This window comes from Bombina bombina, chromosome 7, assembly GCF_027579735.1.
Source record: "Bombina bombina isolate aBomBom1 chromosome 7, aBomBom1.pri, whole genome shotgun sequence".
Taxonomy (NCBI): domain Eukaryota; kingdom Metazoa; phylum Chordata; class Amphibia; order Anura; family Bombinatoridae; genus Bombina; species Bombina bombina.
Window position 1 is genome coordinate 15,574,339 of NC_069505.1, and position 23,117 is coordinate 15,597,455.

Here is a 23,117-nt window from a genome sequence, read left to right on the forward strand (position 1 = left end):
GGAGAGGCCAAAAGGCTTCAGCAACTTCTCTTTCTTTTTGGCTAAGGAGTATAATACGCTTAGCTTATGAGACTGCTGGCCAGCAGCCTCCTGAAAGGATTACAGCTCATTCTACTAGAGCTGTGGCTTCCACATGGGCCTTTAAAAACGAGGCTTCTGTTGAACAGATTTGCAAGGCGGCGACTTGGTCTTCGCTTCATACCTTTTCAAAATTCTATAAATTTGATACTTTTGCTTCTTCGGAGGCTATTTTTGGGATAAAGGTTTTACAGGCAGTGGTACCTTCCGTTTAAGTACCTGCCTTGTCCCTCCCTTCATCCGTGTACTTTAGCTTTGGTATTGGTATCCCACAAGTAATGGATGATCCGTGGACTGGATACACCTTACAATAGAAAACATAATTTATGCTTACCTGATAAATTTATTTCTCTTGTGGTGTATCCAGTCCACGGCCCGCCCTGTCATTTTAAGGCAGGTATTTTTTAACTTTCAACTACAGTTACCACTGCACCCTATGGTTTCTCCTTTCTCTGCTTGTTTTCGGTCGAATGACTGGATATGGCAGTTAGGGGAGGAGCTATATAGCAGCTCTGCTGTGGGTGTACTCTTGCAACTTCCTGTTGGGAAGGAGAATATCCCACAAGTAATGGATGATCCGTGGACTGGATACACCACAAGAGAAATAAATTTATCAGGTAAGCATAAATTATGTTTTTTCCCATTCCTGAAACTGTCATATAAGGAAATAGATAATTTTGCTTTATATGTTGTTTTTTTCTCTTACATTTTGCAAGATGTCTCTATCTGATCCTGCCTCAGAAGTTTCTGCTGGAACATTGCTGCCTGACATCGGTCCTTCCAAAACTAAGTGCATTTGTTGTAAAATTGTGGAAATTATTTCGCCGAATGTCATTTGTAATAGTTGTCATGATAAACTTTTACATGCAGATAGTGTATCCATCAGTAATAGTACATTGCCAGTTGTAGTTCCTTCAACTTCTAATGTGTATGATATACTTGTAAATTTTAAAGAATTTGTTTCTGATTCTATTTTGAAGGCTTTGTCTGCATTTCCACCTTCTAATAAACGTAAAAGGTCTTTTAAAACTTCTCATTTAGTTGATGAAATTTCAAATGACCAACAACATAATTTATCCTCTTCTGATGAGGATCTATCTGATACAGAAGATCCTTCCTCAGACATTGACACTGACAAATCTACTTATTTATTTAAAATAGAGTATATGCATTCTTTATTAAAAGAAGTGTTAATTATTTTGGATATTGAGGTAACCAGTCCTATTGACATTCAGTCTAATAAACGTTTAAATGCTGTTTTTAAACCTCCTGTGGTTTCTCCAGGGGATTTCCTATTCCTGAGGCTATTTCTGATATGATTTCTAGGGAATGGAATAAGCCAGGTACTTCTTTTATTCCTTATTCAAGGTTTAAAAAATTGTATTCTTTACCAGCAAAATCTATAGAGTTTTGGGAAAAAAATCCCCAAAGTTGATGGGGCTATTTCTACTCTTGCTAAACGTACCACTATTCCTATGGAAGATAGTACTTCCTTTAAGGATCCTTTAGATAGGAAGCTTGAATCTTATCTAAGGAAGGCCTATTTATATTCAGGTCATCTTCTCAGACCTGCAATTTCTTTGGCTGATGTTGCGGCTGCATCAACCTTCTGGTTGGAGAATTTAGCGCAACAGGAATTGGATTCTGACTTATCTAGCATTGTTCGCCTATTGCAATATGCTAATCATTTTAAGGATCCTTTAGATAGGAAGCTTGAATCTTATCTAAGGAAGGCCTATTTAATTTCAGGTCATCTTCTCAGACCTGCAATTTCTTTGGCTGATGTTGCGGCTGCATCAACCTTCTGGTTGGAGAATTTAGCGCAACAGGAATTGGATTCTGACTTATCTAGCATTGTTCGCCTATTGCAATATGCTAATCATTTTATTTGTGATGCAATTTTTGATATTATCAAAATTGATGTTAGATCCATGTCTTTAGCTATTTTAGCTAGAAGAGCTTTGTGGCTTAAATCTTGGAATGCTGATATGACATCTAAATCTAGATTACTATCTCTTTCTTTCCAAGGTAATAATTTATTTGGTTCTCAGTTGGATTTTATTATTTCAACTGTCACTGGGGGAAAGGGAGTTTTTCTGCCTCAGGATTAAAAACCTAAGGGTAAATCTAAGGCTTCTAACCGTTTTCGTTCCTTTCGTCAGAATAAGGAACAAAAACTCAATCCTCCCCCCAAGGAGTCTGCTTCCAATTGGAAGCCTTCCTCAATTTGGAATAAATCCAAGCCATTTAGGAAACCAAAGTCAGCCCCTAAGTCCGCATGAACGTGCGGCCCTCATTCCAGCTCAGCTGGTAGGGGGCAGATTAAGGTTTTTCAAGGATATTTGGATAAAATCTGTCCAAAATCAATGGATTCAGAGCGTTGTCTCTCAAGGATATCGAATAGGATTCAGAGTAAGACCTCCTGTGAGAAGATTTTTTCTCTCACGTATCCCAGCAAATCCAGTAAAAGCTCAGCTTTCCTGAAGTGTGTTTCAGACCTGGAGTCTTCAGGGGTAATCATGCCAGTTCCTCCTAAGGAACAAGGTTTGGGGTTTTATTCAAATCTATTCATTGTACCAAAAATGAAAAATTTATTCAGGCCAGTTCTGGATCTGAAAATTTTGAATCGTTATGTAAGAGTACCAACTTTCAAGATGGTGACTATAAGGACTATTCGGCCTTTTGTTCAGCAAGGACATTATATGTCCACAATAGACTTGCAGGATGCATACCTTCATATTCCGATTCATCCAGAACATTATCAGTTTCTGAGATTCTCTTTTTTTAAACAATCATTACCAATTTGTTGCTTTTCCATTTGGGCTAGCAACAGCTCCAATAATCTTTTCAAAGGTTCTGGGTGCCCTACTCTCTGTAATGAGAGAACAGGGTATTGCTGTGTTTCCTTATTTGGATGATATCTTGGTACTAGCTCAGTCTTTGCGTACTGCAGAATCTCACACGAATCAACTAGTGTTGTTTCTTTGGAAACATGGTTGGAGGATCAATTTACCAAAAGTTTCTTGATTCCTCAGACAAGGGTCACCTTTTTAGGCTTCCGGATAGATTCTGTGTCCATGACTCTGTCTCTAACAGACAAGAGACATTTAAAATTGGTTGCAGCATGCCGGCACCTTCAGTCTCAGTCATTCCCTTCAGTGGCTATGTGCATGGAAGTTTTAGGTCTCATGACTGCAGCATCGGACGCGATCCCCTTTGCTCATTTTCACATGAGACCTCTACAGCTTTGTATGCTGAATCAATGTACGACACTCTCTGACATGGTGGATAGAGCACCATCGTTTAGTTCAAGGGGCTTCTTTTGTTCGGCCAACCTGGACTGTGATCACAACAGATGCGAGTCTTTCAGGTTGGGGAGCTGTTTGGGGATCTCTGACAGCACAAGGGGTTTGGAAATCTCAAGAGGCGAGATTACCAATCAATATTTTAGAACTCCGTGCAATTCTCAGAGCTCTTCAGTTTTGGCCTCTGCTAAAGAGAGAACCGTTCATTTGTTTTCAGACAGACAATATCACAACAGTGGCATATGTCAATCATCAGGGTAGGACTCACAGTCCCCAAGCTATGAAAGAAGTATCTCGGATATTTGTTTGGGCGATATCCAGCTCTTGTCTAATCTCTGCGGTGCATATCCCAGGTGTAGACAATTGGGAGGCGGATTATCTCAGCCGCCAGACTTTACATCCAGGGGAGTGGTCTCTCCATCCAGATGTGTTTTCTCAGATTGTTCAGTTGTGGGGTCTTCCAGACATGGATCTCATGGCCTCTCATCTAAACAAGAAACTTCCCAGATACCTGTCCAGGTCCAGGGATGTTCAGGCGGAAGCAGTGGATGCGCTGACACTTCCTTGGTGTTATCATCCTGTTTTCATTTTCCCGCCTCTAGTTCTCCTTCCAAGAGTGATCTCCAAAATCATCATGGAACAATCATTTGTGTTGCTGGTGGCTCCAGCCTGGCCACACAGGTTTTGGTATGCGGATCTGGTTCGGATGTCCAGTTGCCCGCCTTGGCCACTTCCGTTCGGCCAGACCTACTATCTCAAGGTCCGTTTTTCCATCAGGATCTCAAATCATTAAATTTGAAGGTATGGAAATTGAACGCTTAGTACTAAGTCATAGAGGTTTCTCTGACTCAGTGATTAATACTATGTTACAAGCTCGTAAATCTGTTTCTAGAAAGATTTATTATAGAGTTTGGAAGACTTACATTTCATGGTGTTCTTCTCATAAATACTCCTGGCATTCTTTTAGAATTTTACAGTTTCTTTAAGACAGTTTGGATAAAGGTTTGTCTGCAAGTTCCTTGTAAGGACAAATCTCCGCTCTTTCTGTTTTATTTCACAGAAAGATTGCTATACTTCCTGATATACACTGTTTTGTACAGGCTTTAGTTCTTATTAAGTCTGTTATTAAATCAATTTCTCCTCCTTGGAGTCTTAATTTGGTTCTGACGGCTTTACAGGTTTGAACCTATGCATTCTTTGGACATTAAACTACTTTCTTGGAAAGTGTTGTTCCTTTTGGCCATCTCTTCTGCTAGAAGAGTTTCTGAGTTATCTGCTCTTTCTTGTGAGTCTCCTTTTCTGATTTTTCATCAGGATAAGGCAGTTTTGCGGACTTCTTTTAAATTTTTACCTAAGGTTGTGAATTCTAACAACATTAGTAGAGAAATTGTTGTCCCTTCCTTGTGTCCTAATCCTAAGAATTCTTTGGAAAGATCCTTACATTTTTTGGATGTGGTAAGAGCTTTGAAATATTATTTGGAAGCTACTAAAGATTTCAGGAAGACTTCCAGTCTATTTGTTTTATTTTCTGGTGCTAGGAAAGGTCAGAAGGCTTCTGCTATTTCCTTGGCTTCTTGGTTGAAACTTTTGATTCATCAAGCTTATTTTGAGTCGGGTCAGGCCCCGCCTCAGAGAATTACAGCTCATTCTACTTGATCAGTCTCTACTTCGTGGGCTTTTAAGAATGAAGCTTCAGTTGATCAGATTTGCAAAGCGGCAACTTGGTCCTCTTTGCATACATTTACTAAATTCTACCGTTTTGATGTATTTGCTTCTTTGGAAGCAGTTTTTGGTAGAAAAGTTCTTCAGGCAGCTGTTTCAGTTTGATTCTTCTGCTTTTGATTTAAGTTTTTTTCTTTCAAATGAAATAAACTTATATTTTTGGGTTGTGGATTAATTTTTTCAGCAGATTATGGCTGTTTTTATTTTATTCCCTCCCTCTCTAGTGACTCTTGAGTGGAGATCCACATCTTGGGTATTGATATCCCATATGTCACTAGCTCATGGACTCTTGCCAATTACATGAAAGAAAACATAATTTATGTAAGAACTTACCTGATAAATTCATTTCTTTCATATTGGCAAGAGTCCATGAGGCCCACCCTTTTTATGGTGGTTATGATTTTTTGTATAAAGCACAATTATTTCCAAATTTCCTTTGTTGATGCTTTCTACTCCTTTCTTTATCACCCCACTGCTTGGCTATTTGTTAAACTGAATTGTGGGTGTGGTGAGGGGTGTATTTATAGGCATTTTGAGGTTTGGGAAACTTTGCCCCTCCTGGTAGGAATGTATATCCCATATGTCACTAGCTCATGGACTCTTGCCAATATGAAAGAAATGAATTTATCAGGTAAGTTCTTACATAAATTATGTTTTTTCAAGATACGATGAGTCCACGGATTTCATCCTTACTTGTGGGATTATGCCTCCTGGTCAGCAGGAGGAGGCAAAGAACACCACAGCAGAGCTGTATAAATAGCTCCTCCCTTCTCTCCCAACCCAGTCATTCTCTTTTCCTGTGTTAGTAAGATAGGAGATGGCAAAGTGAGGTGTTAGAAATGATTCTTCAATCAAGAGTTTTTTTATTTTTAGTAGTGCCAGAAAGTGCTACTTTGACCTGGGGTGTAGCCTAGACCTGATCAGTCTCTACAGCAGGGCTTTTTGGTGGCTTTAAAGCATTAGGAACTGGTGGGACATAATTCTCACTGCGCCTCCTAAACCTGTTGCTGCCCCATTATAGATAGCCTAAGTGCATGGTAACTCAGGCTGATCTGCTTCCATAGGGCTATGGGAGGACTTCTTACACCTGATGGACTGCCATGCTGTCGCTCAGCGTTCAAGGTAAGTGCTAATTTTATTATTCTGGGGACATTACAATTCTCTCAGACGAAAGTCAGCATTACATTACCTACATATCACATGTCAAGGGCTAAGTAAGAATGGGCTCCTTGTTGTGATGGGACTGTGTTCTCTTTTTGAGGGCTATGTTACACAGACACTGGGGACCGGAGTCAGTGTTGTTTTGCTACCGGCGGTTTCCACATTGAATATGCCTACCGGGAGATGGCTCTCCTTATAGTCACTCAGTCTCGATAAGGATGGGCTCTTCATTGTGAAAGAGGCTATGTTATACTGATGATCAGTGTGGTTTTACTCCCGACGGTTGACATTTAATATGTTGACCGGGAGGTGTTTGATTTTTATATATTTTATATATTTTATTATTGAGTATAAGGTGCTACCTGACAGTGCGGTAGTTTACTCAGCTACAGATTTCCTCATTACGTTTAGTCGGTCTATCTCATGGGGTTAGATCTGTAAGATCTTTATGGAGCCCGGGAGATGAGTATGGTGACGCCCACGATGGGCGGATACTGCTTTCCCTAGGAGGATTGAATCAGGGCCAGGAAACAGTATTGTTCTCATTCCCCTTGACAATCTATCTCATCTCCCGGCGATTAAATAAGATGCCGACTGGGAGATGACTGTGAGACTCTTTCCCTATGAAGGGGGTAATTGTGCGCCTTTTTCTTTACCAGTGGGACACTCTGTTATTTTCCCCGGCGGTTACAGTAGACTTGCCGACCGGGTAATGACTGTTTGGTTGCCACGAAGGCTGGCTGTTAGGGGTCTCGGTCTTTGATATCAAACATAACAGTTATTTACGTTATGTGTCTGTTTTTATCTCCCGGCGGTTCCTTAAATTTATCATGCCGCCCGGGAGATAATTGTTGTGTCTCCGCCCACGAAGGGCGGTCCTTGGGGGGACGCCATTACTTGGCACGCTCTTTCTCCTCTCCCGGTGGTTTAATAGATTCACATGCCTACCGGGAGATACGTTATGTCTCCCTTGAGGGTGGTCATTGGGATGGTACCGTACCATGTCTTCCTTCCTCTATATGGATCGGTCAAAAAAGACATGTTTAACATATTTTAGGCGTGTGCATAAAAGATTGTAGCCTATGCTTTCCCTGTTACGGTGGGGTTCCAACTTAAGAGACCATTTTACTCAGAGGGTGATACTGTTGAGGGGCTTTGTGATATAGCAAAGTTATTTATGCTGTTTTTGCCCTAGTTACTGCAAGAAATTAAAACGGAATTATGTTATCCTTTTTAAAAAATTTAAAGTGACAGTAACATTTTTTTTTCAGGTGTTACTTTTTAATTTAAAATACTCCTCCTGGAGAGGTTGTTAGGTGTATGGTGACTATGGTCACTCCATGCCACAATTTTTTACTTATAGGCAAATTAATTTGTGACCCACAGGCAGTGCTCTGCGGTTACTGCATAGCCATTGCTTTTGATTTCAACAAAGTGATGTTTTGTTGTAGCAATCTTAATATTGTTTTTGGATTGTTTTCTGCACGACAGACATAAGTCGTTCTTTTAAAATTTAAAGGGACAGTAAAAAAAAATTGTATACATTTTCTTAACAGAATTACGGCTGTTTATTGATTACTTCATCCCTTGTGACGTAGGATGGTACATCAACACTCTAAAATGAGTTACTTTAAGATTTAGAGAGCAGTAACGTTTTGTTCTGCGATATTATTCTAAATGTATTTCAACTGTTTATTTGTTACCTCATCTTTTGTGATGAGGATGACTTAAACGTACACATGAATAGGGCTACTTTTCAGATTTTGAGGAACAGTGTTGTTTCCTATGTGACAAATTTATTACAATTTGTTCCAATTTATTTTATTTTTTTTTATTTATTTTTTGGACCTACTCCCTCTATGACGATTGCTGTTTGGGAGTCTGCTAACGATGGCCACAAATTTCTCCTATAGTTTCCGTTGAAATTTTATGGTCCACATGCAGTGCCCTGCGTTTCCTTCACTCTCTTCTAGGGGCTATGGTGTGTTCTATGATTTTTCATAGCTAGAAGCATTGCTAGAGGACTTGATATTTTTTAAGGGTCTTCCATGTTACTGAGAATTTCAGTTTCAGATGGAATTGGTGCCTTGGGCATTTCTTTCATGTAATTGGCAAGAGTCCATGAGCTAGTGACGCATGGGATATACATTTCTACCAGGAGGGGCAAAGTTTCCCAAACCTCAAAATGCCTATAAATACACCCCCACCACACCCACATTTCAGTTTTTACAAACTTTGCCTCCTATGGAGGTGGTGAAGTAAGTTTGTGCTAGATTTCTACGCTGATATGCGCTTCACAGCAGGCTGGAGCCCGGTTTTCCTCTCAGAGTGCTGTGAATGACAGAGGGATGTGAAGGGAGTATTGCCTATTGAATGCTATGGTCATCCTATCGGGGATCTATTTCATAGGTTCTCTGTTATCGGTCGTAGAGATTTCTTCTCCTACCTCCCTTTTCAGATCGACGATATACTCTTATATACCATTACCTCTGCTGATTCTCGTTTCAGTACTGGTTTGGCTATCTGCTATATGTGGATGGGTGTCTTTTGGTAAGTAAGTCTTATTTTGTTTATGACACTCTCAGCTATGGTTTGGCACTTTATATGTAAAGTTCTAAATATATGTTTTATACTTATATTTGCCATGATTCAGGTTAATCAGTATATTTTCCTTCTTACAGACTGTCAGTTTCATTTTTGGGAAATGCATATAAATAAAAAAAAAATTCTTACCTGAAAATTATTTTCATTTGACTTTTCTTCTAAATTGCGGGCTGTTAGGCTCGCGGGTGCAATAAATGTTAGAATTTATTGCGTCTTTTTGGCGCGAGAATTACGTTTGTTTGACGTCAATGACGTCATTTCCGGCGTCTAAATTGACGCCGAGAGTTTTCACATAGTTGCGTCATCTATGACGCTCGTGTTTGTTGCAGACGTTTTTTTTGACATTATTTAAGTCTTTGTTTTTTTTGCTTCTGGTTACCAGAGGCTTATTTTGATTGCATTTTTTCCCATTCCTGAAACTGTCATTTAAGGAATTTGATAATTTTGCTTTATATGTTGTTTTTTTCTATTACATATTGCAAGATGTTGCAATCTGACCCTGTATCAGAATCTACTTCTGGAAAGCTGCTGCCTGATGTCGGTTCTACCAAAGCTAAGTGCATTTGTTGTAAACTTGTGGTAACTGTTCCTCCGGCTGTAGTTTGTGTTAGTTGTCATGATAAACTTTTGAAAGCAGACAATATTTCCATTAGTAATAATCCATTACCTGTTGTTGTTCCTTCAACATCTAATGTTCAGGATATTCCTGTTAATGTAAGAGAATTTGTTTCTAATTCTATTCAGCAGGCCCTGTCTGTTATACCACCTTCTAATAAACGTAAAAGGTCTTTTAAAACTTCTCATAAATCAGATGAATTTTTAAATGACCGCCAACATTCTGATTTTTCTATCTCTGATGAGGATCTATCTGGTTCAGAAGATTCTGTCTCAGATATTGACACTGACAAATCTTCATATTTATTTAAGATGGCGTTTATTCATTCTTTACTTAAAGAGGTGTTGATTGCATTAGATATGGAGGAGACTAGTCCTCTTGATATTAAAACCAGTAAACGTTTAAATTTGTTTTTTAAACCTCATGTAGTTATTCCAGAGGTTTTTCCAGTTCCTGATGCTATTTCAGATGTAATTTCTAGGGAAGGCAATAGTTTGGGTACTTCATTTCTCTTGTTAAGTGTAGTCAGTCCACGGGTCATCCATTACTTATGGGATTATATCTCTTCCCCAACAGGAAGTTGCAAGAGGATCACCCAAGCAGAGCTGCTATATAGCTCCTCCCCTCACATGTCATATCCAGTCATTCTCTTGCAACCTAACTAAAGATAGGTCGTTGTGAGAGGTCTGTGGTGTTTTTAAACTTAGTTTATTTCTTCAATCAAAAGTTTGTTATTTTAAATGGCACCGGAGTGTGCTGTTTGTTTCTCAGGCAGCATTAGAAGAAGAATCTGCCTGCGTTTTCTATGATCTTAGCAGACGTAACTAAGATCCACTGGCTGTTCTCGCACATTCTGAGGAATGAGGTAACTTCAGAAAAAGGGAATAGCATGCAGGGCCCCCCTGCAAACGAGGTATGTGCAGTAAATTATTTTTCTAAGCAATGGAATTGACTGAGAAAATACTGCTGATACCAATGTAATGTAAGTTCAGTCTTAAATGCAGTGGTAGCGACTGGTATTAGGCTGATGAGTGTGTGTACACTGAAGTATTTTTCTAGGGAATGGAATTTGACTCAGAAAATACTGTTAATACTGAAGTAATGTATGAGCCTTAACTGCAGTAAAAGCGACTGGTAGCAGGCTTATTAATAACACTTCATAACTTTTAAAATGTATGTTCAAAACGTTTACTGGCATGTTAATCGTTTTTTGTGAGGTACTTGGTGATAAAACTTATTGGGGCATGATTTTTACCACATGGCTAACTTTTGTTTCTGCATAGAAACAGTTAACTGAGCTTCCCCACTGTTGTAATATGAGTGGGAGGGGCCTATTTTAGCGCTTTTTTGCGCAGTAAAAATTCAGTCACAATCTTCCTACTTCATCCTCCATGATCCAGGACGTCTCTAGAGAGCTCAGGGGTCTTCAAAATTCATTTTGAGGGAGGTAATCAGTCACAGCAGACCTGTGACAGTGTGTTTGACTGTGATAAAAACGTTAATTATTAAATTGTTATCCGTTTTTTGGGTATTAAGGGGTTAATCATCCAGTTGCTGGTGGGTGCAATCCTTTGCTAACTTAATACATTTACTGTGAAAATTTGGTTGCTATAACTAATTTGGTTCATTGTTATTTCAACTGTGACAGCTTTTTGTGCTTCTTAAAGGCACAGTAGCGTTTTTTATATTGCTTGTAAATTTATTTGAAAAGTATTTTCCAAGCTTGCTAGTCTCATTGCTAGTCTGTTTAAACATGTCTGACACAGATGAATCTGTTTGTTCATTATGTATGAAGGCCAATGTGGAGCCCAATAGAAATATGTGTACCAATTGTATTGATATTACTTTAAATAAAAGTCAGTCTTTACATGTAAAGAAATTATCCCCAGACAACGAGGGGGAAGTTATGCCGACTAACTCTCCTCACGTGTCAGTACCTTCGCCTCCCGCTCAGGAGGTGCGTGATTGTGTGGCGACAAGTACATCAGGGAGGCCCTTACAAATCACTTTGCAAGACATGGCTACTGTTATGACAGAAGTAATATCTAAATTGCCAGAATTAAGAGGCAAGCGTGATAGCTCTGGGTTAAGGACAGAGCGCGCTGACGATGTGAGAGCCATGTCCGATACTGCGTCACAATTTGCAGAACATGAAGACGGAGAGCTTCATTCTGTGGGTGACGGATCTGATCCAGGGAGACTGGATTCAGAGATTTCTAATTTTAAATTTAAGCTTGAGAACCTCTGCATATTGCTAGGGGAGGTATTAGCGGCTCTGAATGATTGTAACACGGTTGCAATTCCAGAAAAATTATGTAGGTTGGATAGATACTATGCGGTACCGGTGTGTACTGACGTGTTTCCTATACCTAAAAGGCTTACAGAGATTATTAGCAAGGAGTGGGATAGACCCGGTGTGCCTTTTTCCCCTTCTCCTATATTTAGGAAAATGTTTCCTATAGACGCCACCACACGAGACTTATGGCAGACGGTCCCTAAGGTGGAGGGAGCAGTTTCTACTTTAGCTAAGCGTACCACTATCCCGGTGGAGGATAGTTGTGCCTTTTCAGATCCAATGGATAAAAATTAGAAGGTTACCTTAAGAAAATGTTTGTTCAACAAGGTTTTATCTTACAGCCCCTTGCATGCATTGCGCCTGTCACTGCTGCGGCGGCATTCTGGTTTGAGTCTCTGGAAGAGGCCATTCGCACAGCTCCATTGGATGAAATTATGAACAAGCTTAAAGCACTTAAGCTAGCTAATGCATTTGTTTCTGATGCCGTCGTACATTTAACCAAAACTTACGGCTAAGATCTCCGGATTCGCCATCCAAGCGCGCAGAGCGCTATGGCTTAAATCCTGGTCAGCTGATGTGACTTCTAAATCTAAATTGCATAATATTCCTTTCAAAGGGCAGACCTTATTCGGGCCCGGCTTGAAAGAAATTATCGCTGACATTATGGGAGGTAAGGGCCATGCTCTGCCTCAGGACAGGGCCAAATCAAAGGCCAAACAGTCTAATTTTCGTGCCTTTCGTAACCTCAAGGCAGGAGCAGCATCAACTTCCTCTGCTCCAAAACAGGAAGGAGCTGTTGCTCGTTACAGACAGGGCTGGAAAACTAACCAGTCCTGGAACAAGGGCAAGCAGGCCAGAAAACCTGCTGCTGCCCCTAAGACAGCATGAAGAGAGGGCCCCCTATCCGGAAACGGATCTAGTGGGGGGCAGACTTTCTCTCTTCGCCCAGGCTTGGGCAAGAGATGTGCAGGATCCCTGGGCGTTGGAGATCATATCTCAGGGATATCTTCTGGACTTCAAAGCTTCTCCTCCACAAGGGAGATTTCATCTTTCAAGGTTATCAGCAAACCAAGTAAAGAAAGAGGCGTTTCTACGCTGTGTACAAGACCTCTTACTAATGGGGGTGATCCACCCAGTTCCGCGGACGGAACACGGACAAGGATTCTATTCAAATCTGTTTGTGGTTCCCAAGAAAGAGGGAACCTTCAGACCAATCTTGGACTTAAAAATCCTAAACAAATTCCTAAGAGTTCCATCATTCAAAATGGAAACTATTCGAACCATCTTGCCCATGATCCAAGAGGGTCAGTACATGACCACAGTGGACTTAAAGGATGCCTACCTTCACATACCGATTCACAAGGATCATTATCGGTACCTAAGATTTGCCTTCCTAGACAGGCATTACCAGTTTGTAGCTCCTCCCTTTGGGTTAGCTACGGCTCCAAGAATCTTTACAAAGGTTCTGGGCTCACTTCTGGCGGTACTAAGACCGCGAGGCATATCGGTGGCTCCGTACCTAGACGACATTCTGATACAAGCGTCAAGTTTTCAAACTGCCAAGTCTCATATAGAGATAGTTCTGGCATTTCTGAGGTCGCATGGGTGGAAGGTGAACGTGGAAAAGAGTTCTCTATTACCACTCACAAGGGTTCCCTTCCTAGGGACTCTTATAGATTCTGTAGAGATGAAAATTTACCTGACGGAGGCCAGGTTATCAAAACTTCTAAATGCTTGCCGTGTCCTTCATTCCATTCCACACCCGTCAGTGGCTCAGTGCATGGAAGTAATCGGCTTAATGGTAGCGGCAATGGACATAGTACCATTTGCGCGCCTGCATCTCAGACCGCTGCAATTGTGCATGCTAAGTCAGTGGAATGGGGATTACTCAGATTTGTCCCCTCTACTAAATCTGGATCAAGAGACCAGAGATTCTCTTTTAGGGTGGCTTTCTCGGCAGGCCAGATTGGACGATTGTAACAACAGACGCCAGCCTTCTAGGTTGGGGCGCAGTCTGGAATTCCCTGAAGGCTCAGGGATCATGGACTCATGAGGAGAAACTCCTCCCAATAAATATTCTGGAGTTAAGAGCAATATTCAATGCTCTTCTAGCTTGACCTCAGTTAGCAACTCTGAGGTTCATCAGATTTCAGTCGGACAACATCACGACTGTGGCTTATATCAATCATCAAGGGAGAACCAGGAGTTCCCTAGCGATGTTGGAAGTCTCAAAGATAATTCGCTGGGCAGAGTCTCACTCTTGCCACCTGTCAGCGATCTAAATCCTAGGCGTGGAGAACTGGGAGGCGGATTTCCTAAGTCGCCAGACTTTTCATCCGGGGGAGTGGGAACTTCATCCGGAGGTCTTCGCTCAACTGATTCATTGTTGGGGCAAACCAGATCTGGATCTCATGGCATCTCGCCAGAACGCCAAGCTTCCTTGTTACGGATCCAGGTCCAGGGACCCGGGAGCGGTGCTGATAGATGCTCTGACAGCCCTTTGGGTCTTCAACATGGCTTATGTGTTTCCACCATTTCCGATGCTTCCTCGACTGATTGCCAAGATCAGACAGGAGAGAGCATCGGTGATTCTGATAGCGCCTGCGTGGCCACGCAGGACCTGATATGCAGACCTAGTGGACATGTCGTCCTGTCCACCATGGTCTCTGCCTCTGAGGCAGGACCTTCTAATTCAGGGTCCTTTCAACCATCGAAATCTAATTTCTCTGAGGCTGACTGCATGGAGATTGAACGCTTGATTCTATCAAAGCGTGGCTTCTCGGAGTCGGTTATTGATACCTTAATACAGGCTAGGAAACCTGTTACCAGAAGAATTTACCATAAGATATGGCGTAAATATTTATATCGGTGCGAATCCAAGAGTTACTCATGGAGTAAGGTTAGGATTCCTAGGATATTGTCTTTTCTACAAGAGGGTTTAGAAAAGGGCTTATCCGCTAGTTCGTTAAAGGGACAGATTTCTGCTCTGTCTATTCTTCTACACAAGCGTCTGGCAGAAGTTCCAGACGTTGAGGCTTTTTGTCAGGCTTTGGCTATGATTAAGCCTGTGTTTAAGACTGTTGCTCCGCCGTGGAGCTTAAACTTAGTTCTTAACGTTCTGCAAGGCGTTCCATTTGAACCCCTTCATTCCATTGATATCAAGCTGTTATCTTGGAATGTTCTGTTTTTAATGGCTATTTCCTCGGCTCGAAGAGTCTCTGAGTTATCTGCCTTACATTATGATTCTCCTTATCTGATCTTTCATTCAGACAAGGTAGTTCTGCGTACTAAACCTGGGTTTTTACCTAAGGTTGTTTCTAACAGGAATATCAATCAAGAGATTGTTGTTCCATCATTATGTCCTAATCCTTCTTCAAAGAAGGAACGTCTTTTGCATAATTTAGACGTAGTCCGTGCCCTGAAGTTCTACTTACAGGCAACTAAAGATTTTCGGCAAACTTCTTCTCTGTTTGTCGTTTACTCTGGACAGAGGAGAGGTCAAAAGGCTTTGGCTACCTCTCTCTCCTTTTGGCTTCGTAGCATAATACGTTTAGCCTATGAGACTGCTGGACAGCAGCCTCCTGAAAGGATTACAGCTCATACTACTAGAGCTGTGGCTTCCACCTGGGCCTTTAAAAATGAGGCCTCTGTTGAACAGGTTTGCAAGGCTGCAACTTGGTCTTCACTCCACACTTTTTCAAAATTTTACAAATTTGACACTTTTGCTTCTTCGGAGGCTATTTTTGAGAGAAAGGTACTTCAGGCAGTGGTTCCCTCCGTTTAAAGTTCCTGCCTTGTCCCTCCCTTCATCCGTGTACTTTAGCTTTGGTATTGGTATCCCATAAGTAATGGATGTCCCGTGGACTGACTGCACTTAACAAGAGAAAACATAATTTATGCTTACCTGATAAATTTATTTCTCTTGTAGTGTAGTCAGTCCACGGCCCGCCCTGTCTTTTAAGGCAGATCTAAATTTTAATTAAACTCCAGTCACCACTGCACCCTATGGTTTCTCCTTTCTCGTCTTGTTTCGGTCGAATGACTGGATATGACATGTGAGGGGAGGAGCTATATAGCAGCTCTGCTTGGGTGATCCTCTTGCAACTTCCTGTTGGGGAAGAGATATAATCCCATAAGTAATGGATGACCCGTGGACTGACTACACTACAAGAGAAATAAATTTATCAGATAAGCATAAATTATGTTTTACTCCTTCTTTAAGGTTTAAGAAACTGTACCTTTTGCCGGCTGATAGATTGGAGTTTTGGGAAAATCTCCAGAGTTGATGGGGCTATCTCTACTCTTGCTAAACGTACTACTATTCCTACGGCAGATAGTACTTCTTTTAAAGATCCTTTAGATAGGAAGCTTGAATCTTTTCTAAGGAAGGCTTATTTATGTTCAGGTAATCTTCTTAGGCCTGCAATTTCTTTGGCTGATGTTGCTGCAGCTTCTACTTTTTGGTTGAAGGCTTTAGCGCAACAAGTACCAGATCATAATGTGTATTGCATTGTTAAACTTCTTCAACATGCTAATAATTTCATTTGTGATGCCATTTTTAATATCATTAGAATTGATGTCAGGTATATGTCTTTAGCTATTTTAGCTAGAAGAGCTTTATGGCTTAAATCTTGGAATGCATATATGACTTCTAAGTCAACGTTGCTATCTCTTTCTTTCCAAGGTAATAAATTATTTGGTTCTCAGTTGGATTCTATAATTTCAACTGTCACTGGGGGGAAGGGAGCTTTTTTGCCTCAGGATAAAAAATCTAAAGGTAAATTTAGGACTGCTAACCGTTTTCGTTCCTTTCGTCAGAATAAGGAACAGAAGCCTGACCCTTCCCCTAAAGGAACGGTTTCCAATTGGAAGCCTTCTCCAGTCTGGAATAAATCCAAGCCTTTTAGAAAATCAAAACCAGCCCCCAAGTCTGCATGAAGGTGCGGACCTCTTTCCAGCACAGCTGGTAGGGGGCAGATTACGATTTTTCAAAGATGTTTGGATCAGTTCAATTCAAAATCATTGGATTCAGAACATTGTTTCTCAAGGGTACAGAATAGGTTTCAAGGTAAGACCACCTGTGATAAGGTTCTTTCTCTCGTTTGTTGCTCTTCCTTTTGGCCTAGCAACAGCTCCAAGGATCTTCTCAAAGGTTCTCGGTGCCCTTCTCTCTGTAATCAGAGAGCGGGGTATTGCGGTGTTTCCTTATTTGGACGATATCTTGGTACTTGCTCAGTCTTTACATTCTGCAGAATCTCACACAAATCAACTCGTGTTGTTTCTTCAAAAACATGGTTGGAGGATCAATTTACCAAAAAGTTCCTGGATTCCTCAGACAAGGGTAAACTTTTTAGGATTCCAAATAGATTCAGTATCCATGACTTTGTCTCTAACAGACAAAAGACGTCTGAAATTGGTTTCAGCTTGTCGGAACCTTCAGTCTCGGTCATTCCCTTCAGTAGCTATGTGCATGGAAGTTTTAGGTCTCATGACTGCAGCATCGGACGCGATCCCCTTTGCTCGTTTTCACATGAGACCTCTTCAGCTTTGTATGCTGAACCTTTGATGCAGGGATTATACAAAGATATCACAATTGATATCCTTAAATCCCAATACTCGACTATCTCTGACTTGGTGGTTAAATCACCACTGTTTAGTTCAAGGGGCCTCTTTTGTTCGTCCGACCTGGACTGTGATTTCAACAGATGCGAGTCTTTCAGGTTGAGGAGCTGTCTGGGATCTCTGACAGAGCAGGGGGTTTGGAAATCTCAAGAGGCGAGATTACCAATCAATATTTTGGAACTCCGTGCGATTTTCAGAGCTCTTCAGTTCTGGCCTCTTCTGAAGAGAGAATCGTTTATTTGTTTTCAGATAGACAATGTCACAACCGTGGCGTATGTCAATCATCAAGGTGGGACTCACCGTCCTCAGGCTATGAAAGAAGTATCTTGGATACTTGCATGAGCAGAATCCAGCTCCTATCTAATCTCTGCGGTTCATATCCCAGGTATAGACAATTGGGAAGCGTATTATCTCAGTCGCCAGACTTTACATCCGGGAGAATGGTCTCTTCACCCAGATGTGTTTCTTCAGATTGTTCAGTTGTGGGGGCTTCCAGAAATAGATCTGATGGCTTCTCATCTAAACAGGAAACTTCCCAGGTGTCTGTCCAGATCCAGGGATCCTCAGGCGGAAGCAGTGGATGCGTTGTCACTTCCTTGGAATTATCAACCTGCTTATATCTTTCCGCCTCTAGTTCTTCTTCCAAGAGTGATTTCCAAAATCATAATGGAACGTTTGTTTGTTCTGCTGGTGGCTCCAGCATGGCCACACAGGTTTTGGTATGTGGATCTTGTTCGGATGTCCAGTTGCCAACCTTGGCCACTTCCGTTAAGGTCAGACCTTCTTTCTCAAGGTCCGTTTTTCCATCAGGATTTCAAATCATTAAATTTGAAGGTATGGAGATTGAACGCTTAGTGCTTAGTCATAGAGGTTTCTCTGACTCAGTGATCAATACTATGTTGCAGGCTCGTAAATCTGTGTCTAGAAAGATTTATTACCGAGTTTGGAAGACTTACATTTCATGGTGTTCCTCTCATAAGTTCTCTTGGCATTCTTTTAGAATTCCTAGAATTTTACAGTTTCTTCAGGATGGTTTGGATAAAGGTTTGTCCGCAAGTTCCTTGAAAGGACAAATCTCTGCTCTTTCTGTTCTGTTTCACAGAAGAATTGCTAATCTTCCTGACATTCGTTGTTTTGTACAGGCTTTAGTTCGTATCAAGCCTGTCATTAAGTCAATCTCTCCTCCTTGGAGTCTTAATTTGGTTTTGAGAGCTTTACAGGCTCCTCCGTTTGAGTCTATGCATTCTCTGGATATTAAGTTACTTTCTTGGAAAGTATTGTTTCTTTTGGCTATCTCTTCTGCTAGAAGAGTTTCTGAAGTATCTGCTTTTTCTTGTGAATCTCCTTTTCTGATTTTTCATCAGGATAAGGCGGTTTTGCGGACTTCATTTAAATTTTTACCTAAGGTTGTGAATTTCAACAACATTAGTAGAGAAATTGTTGTCCCTTCGTTGTGTCCTAATCCTAAGAATTCTTTGGAAAGATCTTTGCATTCTTTGGATGTGGTAAGAGTTTTGAAATATTATGTTGAAGCTACTAAAGATTTCAGAAAGACTTCTAGTCTATTTGTTATCTTTTCTGGTCCTAAGAAAGGTCAGAAAGCTTCTGCTATTTCTTTGGCTTCTTGGTTAAAACTTTTGATTCATCATGCTTATGTGGAGTCGGGTAAATCCCCGCCTCAAAGGATTACGGCTCATTCTACTAGGTCAGTTTCTACTTCCTGGGCTTTTAAGAATGAAGCTTCTGTTGATCAGATTTGCAAAGCAGCAACTTGGTCTTCTTTGCATATTTTTACTAAATTCTACCATTTTGATGTTTTCTCTTCTTCAGAAGCAGTTTTTGGTAGAAAAGTTCTTCAGGCAGCTGTTTCAGTTTGATTCTTCTGCTTATAATTTCATTTTTTTTCATTATTAGATTAAAACTTTTTGATTTGGGTTGTGGATTCTTTTTTCAGCGGAATTGGCTGTCTTTATTTTTATCCCTCCCTCTCTAGTGACTCTTGCGTGGAGTTCCACATCTTGGGTATTTGCTATCCCATACGTCACTAGCTCATGGACTCTTGCCAATTACATGAAAGAAAACATAATTTATGTAAGAACTTACATGATAAATTCATTTCTTTCATATTGGCAAGAGTCCATGAGGCCCACCCTTTTTATGGTGGTTATGATTTTTTTGTATAAAGCACAATTATTCCAATTCTTTGTTGATGCTTTCGCTCCTTTCTTATCACCCCACTTCTTGGCTATTCGTTAAACTAAATTTGTGGGTGTAGTGGGGGGTGTATTTATAGGCATTTTGAGGTTTGGGAAACTTTGCCCCTCCTGGTAGGAATGTATGTCCCATACGTCACTAGCTCATGGACTCTTGCCAATATGAAAGAAATGAATTTATCAGGTAAGTTCTTACATAAATTATGTTTTTCTATCTTTACAAGACTGTTTCCCATAGCCGTATCAGCTCAGGAGCTTGGGAGTTCGATTCCGCCTGCTACTGCAGTATCTATTTCAATTTCTCCCTTTCCAGTTCTCAAACTGGGGACATAGGTGGATCTGTTCCAGCTCTTGGAACCTTGTGACTAGAGCCTTGTTTTTTATGGTTATGTATTTTATGATTTTGATGACCACATAGCCTGCTGTTAAATCAAAAACGGCATGAGGATCCGGGATTGGATCTTGTAGGGGGCTGAATTTCCGTTTTCGCTCAAGTTTGTTTTCGAGTTCCAATGTTTTCCTCTCAGTCAGTTTCTGCTTTCAAGATTGTCTGAGAATCAGACAAAGGGAGAGTCTTCCTTACTCTGCATAGGAGACCTCTTAGACCTGGGAGTGGTTGTTCCAGTTCTAATATTTGGTCTTGCCATAGTTCCAAGTTCATTGTAGACTCTGGGATCGCTGTTGGTGGTGCTTCAGTTATGGGGCATTACAATGGCGCCCTATCTGACTAATATCACTAGTCCAGGCGTCATTCTTACAGCAATCAAGATTTACACGAATGTTGTTATACTTCCCGTGAGTTCACGGGTGGAAGGTGAATTTGGAAGTGTTCTTTAGTCCCAAGCACAAGAGTAGCTTTCTTGGGAATCATGATGTATTCCATATCATCTGAGATTTTTCTGATTGAGATCAGGATATCTGGGTATTTCGGGTCCAGCCCTTCAGTCCACTTTCTCGCCTTCAGTGGCTCAATACATAGAGGTATTCGGGCTGACGGTGACGGTAAAGGACCTTAGCCGGACAGATGGCTCAGCATGCTAAGGCACTATGGCTGAGCTCTGTAACGATTTGAGGGTTGCAGGGTCAATCCCCGGTGAGGTCCACTCAACCTTTCATCCTTCTGAAGCTGATTAATTGAGCCTTGTATCGCTTACATTTCCATTTGTTCGTTCCACCTCGGACCTATGCAGTTAAGCATATTCAGGCTATGGAACGGAGGTTATGCAAACTTGTCTCCTCAAATAACTCTAGATCAGGAGACAAGGGTCTTTATTTCTATAATGATTGTCTCTGGATCACCTATCTCAGGGAACATGATTTTGGGGAGTGTGGACTCTAGCGGAGTCTGTTCTTTTTGTAGACTTCATGCAACTTAGTGCACGCTTCAAGGCTCTTCTGGTCTGGCCTTAGTTGGCTTCGGCCCAGTTCTTTCTTGCTATCTGTCAGCATTCCATATCCCAGGGGTGGACACTGGGAAAATGGATTTTCTGAGATGTCAGATTTTCATCCGGGAGAGTGGGAACTCTGTCCGGGAGTATTTTCCAACCTGATTTTAAAATGGGGTCGGCTAGAGTTGGATCTCATGGCATCTTATCAGCCTGCCTGGTTTTTCGAGATACGGGCCCAGGTCCAGGGCCTCCTGTCCGAGCTGTTAACTGCCTTGGCAGTTCTTGGTCCTTCAGCCTAGAATGTCTGTTTCCCCCGTTTCCGTTTTGTTTTGCTGGGTGATTGTTCAAATCAAATAGGAGAAGGTGTCAGTGATTCTCCTTGCTTCCTCGTGGCTTTGCAGGATTTGGTATGCTGATCTGGTGAACATGTCATCTCAGCAATCTTGGGCATTTCTGTTGAGGAAGGACTCTTTATCAGGGTACCTTCTTCCATCCGAGTCCTGTTTCTTTGAGGCTGCTTGCTTGGAGATTGGACGCTTGATCCTATACCAGCGAGGGGTCTTAGTTTTGGTCATAGGTTCCTTTCTTCAGGCATGTAAGCCTGTGACTAGGAAGATTGACCTTGTGATAGGGTATATATGTCTTTCTTGGTGTGAAGCCAAGGGTTACTCATGGAGTAGAGTTAGGATTCCCAGGATTTTGTATTTTCTTTAGGAACGAGTTTTTCAGTGAGTTCCCTAAAGGGTCAGATCTCTGCTTTTTTCTAATCTGTTCCTCCAGTGTCTGGCAGATATTCCAGATGTTCCATCCTTTTGTATGGCTCTGATTCAAGTCAGGCCTGTGTTTTAAACAATTGCTCCTCCATGGAATTTGATTTTAAAAGTTCTTCATGGGGTTCTGTTGAACCTATGCATTCCATAGATATTAAGTTGTTATCTTGGAAGTTTTACTTCTTGTTGCCATTTCTTCTGCTCGAAGAGTGTTTGAGATTTCGGCATTACTATTTAATTCGCCCTGCCTTATTTTTCATTTGGATAAGGTAGTGTTATGTGCTTATCTTGGTTTTCTTCTTACACGTTGTTTCAGACGAGTATTTTATTTAGGAATTTGTTGTTCCTTCTTTGGGTCCTAATCTTTCTCTCAGAAGGAAGGTTTTCTACACGTTTGGGCGTAGTCTGTCTTTTAAAAGGATAGATTCTCTTTCTAAACAACTATGGAATTTCGTCCTTTCTGTTTGACATTTTTTCTAGAGAAGTAAGGGTCAGAAAGCTTCTACTTTCCTTTTGGTTGAAGAGTATTATCTGTTTTGCATATGTGATTGCTTGGTATTCTCTTCAATTTTTTTCTAAATTTTACAATTTTGATATCTTTGCTATGGCTCAGCCTGTTTTTGGGAGAAAGGTTCTTAAAGCAGTGGTGCCTTCCGTTTAGGCGCCCTGTCTTGTCCCTCCCATTTCATCCGTGTACTATAGCTTTGGTATTGTATCCCACAAGTAAGGATGAAATCCGTGGACTCATCGTATCTTGAAAAAGAAAAGGAAATTTATGCTTACCTGATAAATTTATTTCTTTTTCGATACAATGAGTCCACGGCCCGCCTTGTTCTATGAGACAGGTTATTAATTTTTTTGTTAAACTTCAGACACCTCTGCACCTTGGTTTTTCCTTTCTCTTCCTAACTTCGGTCGAATGACTGGGTTGGGAGGGAAGGGAGGAGCTATTTATACAGCTCTGCTGTGGTGCTCTTTGCCTCCTCCTGCTGACCAGGAAGTGTAATCCCACAAGTAAGGATGAAATCCGTGGACTCATCGTATCGAAAAAGAAATAAATTTATCAGGTAAGCATAAATTTCCTTTTTCTGCCTCAAGATAAGAAGAACAAGTCGAAAGGATGTCAGAGTAATTTTCGTTCCTTTCGTAACTTCAGAGGTAAGCCTTCCCCCTGCCTCTACCAAGCAGGACCAATCCAAGCCTTCTTCCAAGCCCAGTCAGTCTTGGAACAAGGGGAAGCAATCTAAGAAATCTGCAGCTGATTCTAAGTCAGCATGAAGGGTCTGCCCCCGATCCAGGACTGGATCAAGTGGGGAGCAGACTCTCTCAGCTCTCGCAAACT